Source organism: Ochotona princeps, chromosome 18, assembly GCF_030435755.1.
Source record: "Ochotona princeps isolate mOchPri1 chromosome 18, mOchPri1.hap1, whole genome shotgun sequence".
In the NCBI taxonomy this organism is placed as follows: Eukaryota; Metazoa; Chordata; class Mammalia; order Lagomorpha; family Ochotonidae; genus Ochotona; species Ochotona princeps.
This window is the reverse complement of record NC_080849.1, coordinates 3,466,989-3,478,872: the sequence shown is the minus strand read 5'-3', so window position 1 is coordinate 3,478,872 and position 11,884 is coordinate 3,466,989. Positions and strand designations below refer to the sequence as shown.

The following is an 11,884-nucleotide window of genomic DNA, read 5'->3' as shown; positions in this document are numbered from 1 at the left end:
TGCAAAGAAAGTTTTTATAGAAAAGCCATTTTGTAGCTCCAAAGAGTTCACAGTCTTTGTGTATCTGTTCAGTCTTCCAGTCTGAGTGAGCAAAGGGCTATTTTATCAAAGCATAATTATAAGTGAGTTTTCTATCATTTTCCTATACTTTGCCACTTTTGATAATCACACATAAAAAGACCTTCTAGTAATAACGGGAAGGTAAAAATGACAAAAGGTTTCATGTAAAGGACAATTACTCTTCTAAGTTTTTCCTGGAATAAATGCAGCCCTTCAATTTTTTCCATCATCTCCATTCAGGTGTTAGAATAAAAAGGCATTCAATGATCAAATAGCTTTTCATTGCCTTCAGATTCTCCTTTTACATTTCTTCTGTCACTCCTCACATAATGGCCCGGTACACTCTAGAGATCATGGATGATGAGAGAGTGGCAAATTAGCTTTGAATAAAAGTGAAGTTCATACTATTCTCTGAATCATCAGGAAGGCATATGCAATTTAGATGGCAAAGTTGTTCAGAATCTAAAAATACTAGAAATCAAAGGAATCACAAGAATTATGCACTCATAAATGTTTGTTGAATAAATCCACTCATCCATTTTCTAAATCTTTGTAAGTTCTCTAATCATGGGTTTTAAGTGTTTTGTTCTGCGTGCAGGAAACTCTGTAACTCCAATGTCAAGAATCAATCCCTAGAAAATGAAGACTAGGTTTAAGGGACAAACTGCAACATCTTCTAGAAATTTTACAAACTCAACTATTATACAAAGGAAAACCAATACAAGTGACAAAAACTTTCATAAAAGGAAACACAGTAAGAAATAGATTTTCCAAGCCATGTTCTTTTTAAAATTTATTATCATTATTTTTGGACTGATCAAAGTGGATCTATAGCTAGGTCAGCCTAGATCACAACAGAAAATAATTCTAAGGCAAGGGTGAGGAGAATCTCTTAGCAAATAAAACTTTAACAGTATGGAGAAGGCACAGTTTATGAAACAAAAATGTACACCAAGAAAAATTCAGTTAAATATTTTCTTATCCTGTGAAAATGTAAACTTTCATTTGGGAATAGACAGATTAAGCAGATCAAGTTTTCTGCATGCTGTTTCATTTCTTCAGAGCTTTCTTAAAATATTTTATTTTTTTAGATAGGAATATCAATAAACTCTGTCACTCATGTCTAAAACTTTTTGCTTGTGTCCGTTTTCTTTGGTTAAAGCTTTGATATTTTCACAGGTCTGTAAAAAGTAGAAATTCTTTGTATCACACTAATTTTTTTACACTTAAGAGAAATCCCCTGGGAGCAGGGAAGGACTCTTCAAACCACCGTAAACAAAAGTTTAGGACAAGATGGGCAGTTACTCATTAGTGCCCTGATGATGTAAATCTGTGTGGATGATGGAGCCTGACATCTTGTTGATATATCAAGGTTTTTTATTCTTCATACAGGCTGGCCTTTGTCTCTTTATCCACAAGCAGCCCAGTGTCCACTTCAGATTGCAAGCATTACGCTATAAACAAGCCAGCAAAATGACACACATGTTGACTATAACTTTGTAGTTAGTGAGATAGAAGCAAAGGATACAAGGCACAAAGAAAGTAGGAATCCTACAGGTATCAGTCAGTTCCGGCACACTGTGGTCTGCCATGCACAGGTCATTTGGGGTCACGCATGTTCTCATCTCAAGGTAACCCAGCAGGGTCCCATAAAGCCAGATTGGATGGCCTAGGAGTAAAAGTTAGATCTGTTATAGTTACGCTGTCAATTAAAATTCCTCTCCCAAAATAATATGGTGAAATAGAAGCGAATGCAAATCAGTCTCCTCTAGCAACTATTAGACAGTTCTACCACCCACCCCTGAGTGCTGCTATTTCAGAACTCAGTGGCAGAGGGAGGTGGTTGGAGGGTTATATAACACCAATCTTATAGTTAGGATGTAATTCCTGAAGTTTCTACATTAGCCTGAGAACCAGAAGTTATAAAGTGCCTCATACATAATAAAATGAAAAAGATTACCTCTAAACAACAAAATGGATTTTTATTTACTTTCTACATTTTGCCTTCTTCAAAATTACAGCCTTCAAAAAAGACTAATCCTCCACATGTCATGCCTGGCACCTAAGTGGGCGCCGGTTCTAGTCCAGGCTGCTCCACTTCAAATCCAGCTTCTTGCCTCATGGATGAGCAACAGAAGGCTCCAGACTCCCAGCTTTGGATCAGTTCTGTCTGTTGTGACCACTTGGGGAGTGAAGCAGCAGATGGAAGACCTCTGCCTTTCTCTGTTTTATCTTCTCTCTGTTGATCTACCACCAGATCTTCATGTGAAACTAATGCCAGTTAGACTGGGGTTTGTATTTGCCAAACTATCAGTATCCACAACTCCAGGAAACCTGGCGTTTTCTGCGTTAAGTTTGCTGTCACTCAAACTCCTCCCCAACCCCACATTTCCTTACAAGCTGAAACCAACTCACTCTCCTCCTAATGACCTAATTGGGTTGTCAGAAGTTTTAATGACCTACAATCTATGTATATGACCTTGAACTCCTGCAGAAAGGGACTGTCTGTTGAGTTTGTGCCTACTTTGAGTGTTTAATATACCAAATATTGACAGTTAACAAATACCACCATGAATTCATGAGGGATAAATTCAAATAAGAGTAAATACCAGTCATAATATGACACAAAAATACCATTATACAAAATTTCTAAATTCTAATGATCACACTTACATAAACCAAGTAACCAAAGTTTCATTTGATAAAGCTGTTTTTCCAACAAAAAACTTAACGACTACTTTGAAACATCCAAAGTGTGACTGGAAATCCAGGCACATCCCTTCGTAGTCATGTACTGGCCATTGTGAACTGTGGATCCTGCAGTGGAGACAGACAAGGCCTATCATGGATCACACATTCAAAAAGTGGTGGCAGAAAGAGAACCATAACAGAAAAACTATCAAATAGTTAAGTAATGAAATGAGAGATGATGACAGCCATGAGAAAGATGAGATAAAACTTGGGGTGAAAAACTGAGATCACCTTGGAAGCTGAGCAGGAGCTTGAAGAAAGGTTCTTGTGGAATGCAAGTGCTGATGAGATCTGGATGGAGCTTGTAAGGATCTGGGAGAATCACCAAGAGCTGAGGCCCTGCAGGAACAGAGGCTCCTCGCCTGGCAGACCCTCAGGGTCCAGAGGCACTTGGAGGCCCCTGAGGCTCAGGTAGTACTCCAGAGCCGAGAGAGGAGGTCACAGAACTGGGCCAGGGTTTGTCCACCCAGGGGCCTGCAAACACTATTAAGAATGCAGGTATCTTTATTCTAATATGATTAAAAGCTACCAGAGATTGTTGAGTAAATATATGATAAGATCGAATTTTATTGGAAAAAGATAAATGTTGCTACTACACAAGAGGTCAAGGGTGGGAAGAGGAGACCTAAGGGAGCAGGACATCTGGTTGGCTCATTTACACTCAACATATGGCCAGCTGATGGACAGCTGATGGAAGGGGGGATGGGGATCTAGCTTGGACTGGTCACTGAGCAAGCTGGAGCTCACGAGGCTAACAAAATTAGCCTTTTCTAATGGCTACAGAAGTGCCTAATTAATGTAGGTTGTATTAGCCTGCTCCAACTGCCTTAACAAATCGTTGCAGATAAACTGGCTGAAACAACACAAACGTTTTCAAAGTCTGAAGGCCAGAAGTCTAAGACCAGGATGCCAGCCATGCTGGTTTATACGGCACCTTACTTCCTCAGATCCTCCCAAATCATCCTTGCGAGTGTGTCTGTTCCGATCCCTTCAGGCAATAACCTGCATCATATTGGGTTAGGGCTCACCCTAATACTCAGTTAACCCAATTGCTTCTTTAAAGGATCTACCCTCAAACAGACTCCCAACCCTGGGCCAGAAAGAGTCCAGCTCATCACAAACAAATCTGTAGAATTCCCATGAGAAGTAGCCATGCCTTCAACATAGGTAGCTGCTGTGGAAGTGGGGACAAGAATGATTTAGGACCTGCACTGAAGGTGATTGCAGCATGATTCACAGCAACTTTCAGACTTAGGATGAGTCCTCGAATGTAGCAAGAGAAGAGGTTTAGAATGATTGCCTTAGAGGATTCCAGCACCTGCAAGAGAGGATGGGGAGGCAGGACCATCAAAGAATGCCTCAAGTGGTCCTCATTTGACACAGCACTTAAGACAGCAGTTAACATGCCCACACCTCGTATCACGGTATCTGAGTTTAAAACCAAACTCTTGACTTCAAGTAAGCAGGTCCCTGTCACCTGTGTAGGGAAACTGGATTGCATTCGAAGCTCTGGCTTCAACTGGTGCAGGCGCCTAGCTGTTTGGGGCATTAGCGAAAAGAACCAGCAGAAGGAAGCTCCCTATGCGTCTGTCTATCCTCTATCAATCACATATCTGCTAATATTTCTATTGTACATTTCTTATTAGATTATTACCTCCCCAAGGTATATATACTTTTGTTTACCACTTTATATCCTGAATTTTGAAGACACCTAAATATTTAATAAATGCAAACACATAAAGCAGGAGGAAGAAAGGAGAAATTCTACAGAGATGAATAGTACAGGGCCAGGAATGCATCTACATACTATATATAAACTGAAGTTGTCAAGAGCAGAATAAAGGGTTCTTTCCTTTTCTTTTACCTTCCTGCCACAACTGAATTGACAACTGACTGAGTTAGTCAGGAAGTTGAGCATAAGGAGGCTGATACTTTCACATTGTATCTCTGGGGAAATTAAGAAATTCATTTATTTTATTAAAGGTTTGGCAAACTGCATTAGTGAGTACTGTTGTGAAACCAAAGGATATGGCAGTTTGGACAGCAGCCTTCCACACGTGGAGCCAGACCTCTGTAGAGCGGTGGAAACCAGCTTCCAGGGCCCTGAGCTCCTCTACCTGCACCTGCCTGGAAGCACATCCATGACAGGGCTGAGTCCCAGAGGTGGGTCTCCTTCCGTGTTCCACCTCCACAGGTTATTGTCAAAAGATGATGAGCCAAAGAGAGTCACCCACAACCTTGCAGCAAGGGAGCAACCCACACTCAGAGAAGAACCCAACCACCCACTTCTGCACCCCATCGGTGGGCTCTTTCCTCCTCATTCTCCTTTCTCCGCATCAGGTCATCGGGGCCACCAGCAGGGTAGGTGTGAGAGCTATGCAAACTTGCTCTTCCGTTTCCATTTGATTCCAAGGAAGTGCTTGAGAAATTTCCTTAGAGATAACTTGCCCTTCCAGTTTCCTTAGTGTCCATCTAAGAACTGCAGCTTTTTATCCCTGATTCTTACTCCAGACATATATTTCTGCATTGCTTATTTACTCAGAATGTCCCTTAGTCACTTCTTTGCTCCCTGTAGCTGAAATTTCTTTGTGTCCACAGTAAGCTGTTTGTTTCTCACTTGGGCAGATCGCTGGAAAACACTTCCAAACTTCCTTGGAGTTCGATGTGGCCAGCAATCCAACACCTATGAACGAACCTGCATCATAGCCTGGTTTCCTGAAATACTGCACTTGCCAAATAGTCACATTGAGTAGCTGTGTGAATTTAGCCCTGTAATAAATGGAAAGTCCCCATTCTAAGTCTCTGCTCTAAAGGAAGTAAATTGAAAAGGGAGGATGTCTTTGTCATTGCTGAATGGCATTGGAAAGGATCCGAGGAAGGAAGAAGCACCTGCAAGGATGGAAGGGCTTTCCAGCAAACAGCTGAACACAAACAGTCCATCAAGCAGAAGTTACACGTGATCAGAAGAGCCACTGCCAAGAGAAAGCGTGCAGGTAGACAGAGATTGAGATATAAACCCTTGGTAAAGCTTTCCTGTTAGAAGAAAGGATCAGATTGGTGTCACCAAAGTCTGTATCTGAAATAAGCTCAAGCTGTCATTACATTGAGCTTCATGGGGCCAAGCAAGCTATGACTCATGGCAGGTGTTATGATCATGTTTGGAAACAACTTCTGTGAGTTGTTATTAAAGCATGTGGAGCTAACTGAAGCAAATACAGGAGAAGCCTACTGGATGCTGGGGAAACATTGTTGACAAAGAAATTGTCAGCCCAGGTTTTAGTCTTTGATACTCCAGATAAGCTATGGGTCATCACACCAGCCTGGGCAGAAAGCATACAGACAGTAAAATCTACAGTCTTTCGGAGGGCACACTAACCTCTCTCACTGGAGGTGTGGCCATTGGTAGATAAGTGATGAAATATGTGCAGCAAGAAATAGTGGTGGAGTCCCCTAAAGAAAATCAGAACCTTGTTAATGCATCACAATTACATCATCCTTTATGCGCCATGATGTGTTGGGTGTGGGAGAGAGGTCCACACGTCATGGTTTGCTGATTCTCTGTGTAGAATGCACTGCTGCATACAATGAAAGTGGAAATGTTTTCTGTTGTAGAGAGAAGACTGAAGTTACACATGGTGGCTGAAAGGGCCACAGCAAATGTTGTCATGTGTTCACAAAGCCCCACTTCTCTGTTTCTGCACAGGTATCATAGCCCCACGGCCAGCCTCTCTAGAAGACAGATGTAGCTGTGACAGTTCTAGTCAGAAGATGAAAGCAGAACAAAGGTTCCTTCAGGGACTGACCCAAAAAATCCTTCTACAGTGATAGTCCAATGCAGCAGCTCCAACAGAGACTCCAGGACTTCAGGACGCATGAGGTGGATGGTACCTGGGTCCCTGAATCATCGCATGAAGAGCTATTGGCTGAATACACACATTGCTCAGTTCCTTAAGAAAGAAATACACACTTCTACTGCATTCATCCACTAAAATTCAGGAATTTTTACTGTAATATCTGAAATGTCTTCTCTAATAAAAACTACTTCATCATATCTGGCAGAGGTATTTAAAAAGGATGTTGTAGACATTTTTAGCATGAAATTTTTCCAATTTCACAATGTATGGGTGATTTCAGGGCTCTGGAAACAAACACAAGTGCAATTTTTTCCTTAAGATTTTTCAAAAATTCTACATTATGTGGGGGAAAAAAGTGCTAAGCGTGCATTCCATGATGGATTTGTAGAGTGGTCTCAAAATATACAAACAGGGAATAGCGCTTGTCCTCCGGTGTGGATGATCTTGTCAGAAATTCTTTACCGCCAGTTACAGAACTGCATTTGGTGCCTGGGCGTTTTCATTTCCCAAATCCCTGCGCTAGTAAAGGACAAGGACACAGGTTCAGCAAATTGCTTCTCAAACATGTGAGTCATCTGCGAACTTCCTTAGGTGCCAAATCCTCTCACTTGTGCTCAACATTGTCATCAAATGAACAGTAAGTGTCCAAGGATCAGATACCAGCAGAAAGGACAGAGCAGGTGCGCAGGTGAATTCTCAGCTCAGCAAGCAGCTCTCGGACTCTTCAAGCTACTATTTCCAGAGATATTAGGAAAATTCAAAACTCAAAAATGGGATAAAAATGCAAGGATGGGAGAAAGAAGTTAGATAATTTGATCAAGCATGCCCAACTCAAAAAGGGGGGAAAAGATTAAAATTCAAGTAATTTCAAATTGTATTTCTAGCTAAATACTTTTGATATGATCATCATCTCTTTGTGCTGGTAGAAGGATTAGCAATCTCTATAATATCATGAGTAATTATCATCAAGGAAACCTATTGTTGCTTGCTGCTTTTCCTTAGGCCAATCAAAGGACAGCCCTTTGTACATATAGAATGATCCAATCTTCGGTGTTGCACTGGAGTAGTTGAAGACTCCTTTGCCAGCAGCTGACGTTACATTTTAGACAACACAAATACTTTGTTGCAAATACCATACTTCCGATAATTTTATTCCATGACTTTAAAATCCTTTTCCAAGTATGTGCTATCAGCAAATGGCAAGAAAATGTTTCAGGCAACAGCTTTAATCAGGGACCACAAATAACTGCTAGCAAAACTGCAGAAACCAGAGGGAAAATAGGAAAGTTACGATCCTTTTGCAGAAAGGAAAGTGAACAGTTAAACAGAAATTTCATCAGGGATTAAGTTGGGGGATTCGCTTATACGCAGCTTTTTCACTTGTAGGTGAAATGCTTTAGCTCATTGTCCATCAAAACAAAAAAGCATTCTTGTAGACTGGGAAGAAAATCCAAAACAAAGGCGAAGTTGCTATGGATTCAGAAACATGTTAGACTGTTATTTGAACGTTTAGAATATAATACACATGGCAAGATAAAGAATTGTCAATGTCTTTAACTAGAAAACTAGTACTAGAAATGACAAAGCCCAGAGCATGACAGCCTGCTCAATCTAAACCACACAAAGCTCTGAGCAAGGACCAACACCTGAAGGAGACTGAGCAAGACCCTGGCACTGCAAGCCCAGATCAGGGACTCATATTCCAGGTAAGGGCTCATTGCAGCTCTAATAGTCCATGAGTCACTTCCAAATCATTTTTGCCAAATACAGGAAGACTCTCACTAAAACTCAGAAATGACCTGTTTGGGTTTTCTGAAATGCAGCTTCATTGCTATTGGGTTTGCTCTGCCTTTTCTTGCTTTAAAAACACACTCTTCTTCCCCGGTATCTAAAATTGTCTCTTACTAATTAATTTGGCTCCCTGCTAACTATAAAAGAAAAGCTATAAAAGAGAAGCATGATTTTGTTTGATCCTTGAATCCAAGATCCAGTTGGATCAGCAACATCCACACTTTGCCAGCACTGGCCCTCTCCTCACAGTCATCCTCCCACACCTTGAATGTTCTCTGTTTTTGTGCTTCCCCTCCCTCTCCTAGGCCCTAACTTCTACCTTCCAACACCTGTCCTTAACTTTCTCAGCCCACCACACACAAACACCTCCAGTCTACCATTTCTATTCTATTGCAAACATAAATATAAAATAATAAATACATAAAAACAATGAAATAAAGCCAGAAAACTACATGAAACTAAGAAATTAAAAATCTCTCCCTTTCAAACATATGCTAATCTTCCCTTCCACAATCTTTGGAATTTCCCTTATCCCCTCCCCAAGTTCCCTCCCCCTGCTCTGATTTCCCCCGTGTTATTACAATAGTACAGTCCTCCGTAAGCAGTCGTAAGTCCATCATTCTGCTGTGTAAGTGTATCCTGATGCTGCAGGGACAGGCAATGGCAGAGGCCGACTCCATCTTCCAGATCTGGATTGCTGTTGACGGACACCACCACCTGACTCAGCGTGAATATCCACGTCACATGCTCGTGTCAATGTTCACCGCACCATTCCCAAGATTCCACCAAGGACCTCCAGCGATCATCTCATCGCCAGCATTCCTGGCTAGTGCTGACATCCACAACCCTGACACTCGGGTATAAACGCTGTGATCACTCTTCTTCGTGCAGGAATTACCCACTGCCACACGATCATTCACCAAACTATAGCAGATTTCATAACAGCCTAAGGCCCTCCATATTAAAAATAGGAATAACATTGATGCTTTCTTCAACTCTGTAACATAACAGTTCATTATGAAGACTGCTTATTGTACTATCTTGTCTCACGTCATGGCCACCACAACCTCTCCTAAGATTGCTAGTCATGGCATTTACTTAGGAAATTCCCAGCAAAGACATGGTCAGGGCATCCTCATGTCCCGGTTCCGTAGTCACTGACCTTCTCAGCACTCTAAAGGTCTACAAGACCTTTTGGTTTTCTGTAGGCAAGTCTACTTGGGTTTTTAAGAGGCACACACTGGGGATGCCATGGCACAGGGAGATGAGCTACCACTTGCAAAGCTAGCATCACTTACGTGTTGGTTTCTGTCCCAGAGGCTCCACTTCTGATCTACCTCCCTGCTAGTGGTCTGGGAAAGGAAAAAAATGGCCCATGTGGAAGACCAAGCGAAACTACTGGCTTCTGGCCTCAGCCTGGCTCTGCTCTGGCTGTTACCGCCACCTGCAGAGTGAAACACTGGGTGGAAGGTCTCTCTTGGTAACTGAATTTCACCTAAATAAATCTTTTTTCAAGAAAGGGAATGCAAACAGAAAATAACAAACAGTGGAGAAAACATATGACAGGGATTGGATTACTGGCTTTTTCAACTAAAACAAAGTAGCTTTGAACAAATTATTTCACATTTTTGTATCTCAGTTTATGAAACTGTATAACAGTACTGTATAAAAATCTTCTGCAATAAATTGTAAAAACCAAACCAAGTACTTATAGACTATGTTTTTCAGCATTAAATAAGTGGAAATTAGCATATTTCTGACAGGTTCAATAATATGTGTGAAGAATACTGAGAAAATGTAATTTATATTAAATATTAAAAATCTCCACTCAAACCAGGAAAACTCCCTCTACAGTTAGAAAGGGGAGAAAACAATTTTATTATTAAAGCAGAATGGGATGTACATCACTGACAATATCCTCAGAGATTAAGAAGATTGGAAGGAGGTTGACATTGTGACAGGTAAAGCGACCAGGTGCAACGCTGGCATCCCATGCGGGTGCTAAGTCATGTCACAGCTGCCATCTGGAGAGTGAACCATTGGATGGAAGATCTTCTTCTTCTGGTTCAATAACTGTGACTTTCAAAATTAATAAATGAAAGCTTTTTAAACAGACAAAAAGAAATCTCATGCTATTGTGTAACTAGGCCAAACAAGATCTAGCCACGCATATTCTCATGATAAATGATAACCAGTCCTCAAAAGAGAGAGGGTGGGAACAGCACTTGTCACACAGAGCTCGACTAGGCTTACCTGGCAGCTGGATGGCTGTGTGTTCTCCAGCTCCCTGATGCTAAGGAACAAGCTACTCGTATCTTCATACAAAGAGATGATTTTAGAGTTAGGATCCCATCCTCCCATGGAGGCTGAGAGACCAGGGGTTGTCTTTCTGATGGCTACATTTCAAAAGAATGACTCTAGGATCATTGTGCAAAACATTTCCAGATGAAAAGATTTACTCAGTTTCAAAGAAGCAGAGAAAGAAGTTCCAGGGACGTGTTTTCTAAAGTCAATGATCTAAGCAAAGGATGAGGCTCGTCTCTTGATGTCACCAGGGAGCGGAGGCCCAAATGTCTGTCCTGACAGCCTGTGCTTTTCCTTACAGTAAGCTAGCTATGCGAGCAGGGAAAAAGCTAAGAAACAGGAGAAAGGACATCCTGAGGTTCCAGGGGGTGTGTTGCTACTTCACCCATGTGTTGGGCTGAAACGTATAAGTGATAAAATACGTGGAAAGTGTATCTGAGAAAATTCAAAGAACAGGAGTTAAGGAAGATGGGAATCATGGGAAAGAACCATTGTGGAGAACAAGTCAAGGCAGTGTCCTTAACAGCTGTCACTCAGTTTGTGCCAAGCCTTGGGCTATGGTGCTGATGCAGTAGGAACCAGGACAGGCCTGACTATGCAAATGAGAAGATGTCACAGCATGACAAGAAGATGCTTCCCTTGGATACCTGGCCAAGTAACCTCAGCTGCTTTGGAGCAGCTTTGGAATTGCACCATGCACCATGCAAGAGACTGTGATTGAATGTGACAAGAAAGAAAGAGAGAAAGAGAGAAAGAGAGAAAGAGAGAAAGAGAGAGAGAGAGAAAGAAAGAAAGAAAGAAAGAAAGAAAGAAAGAAAGAAAGAAAGAAAGAAAGAAAGAAAGAAAGAAAGAGAAAGAAAGAAAGAAGAAAGAAGGAAGGAAGGAAGGAAAGAAAGAAAGGAAGAAAATAAAATGGTGAGACAGAGAAACAACTAAGCATCTTGTAGTTTTTAGAGGTTTCATGTTTTCCTGCTTCCAGATCTGATGTCACAAAGAGAACAAAGTATGTCAAAAAGCCATGCTGACTGGAGAGTGAGCTCAATTCATTTTCCTGCTCTCAGCCAAAATATATTTCTATCCACTCCTTAGTAATACGCTGCATAAGCTGCAGAAATTAGAAGAAA

General features: G+C 41.3%; 1 long non-coding RNA gene across 1 annotated transcript; it reads right to left on the bottom strand.

Annotated features, from left to right (window-relative positions):
• Positions 1–337: 337 nt before the first annotated feature.
• LOC131482505 (uncharacterized) lies at positions 338–2,857 on the bottom strand. The gene is made up of 3 exons (XR_009247056.1): positions 2,734–2,857; positions 1,616–1,729; positions 338–404 (listed from the first exon to the last, which is right to left on the bottom strand). It is a non-coding gene; the product is annotated as an uncharacterized LOC131482505 (long non-coding RNA).
• Between the last annotated feature and the right edge of the window lie 9,027 nt (positions 2,858–11,884).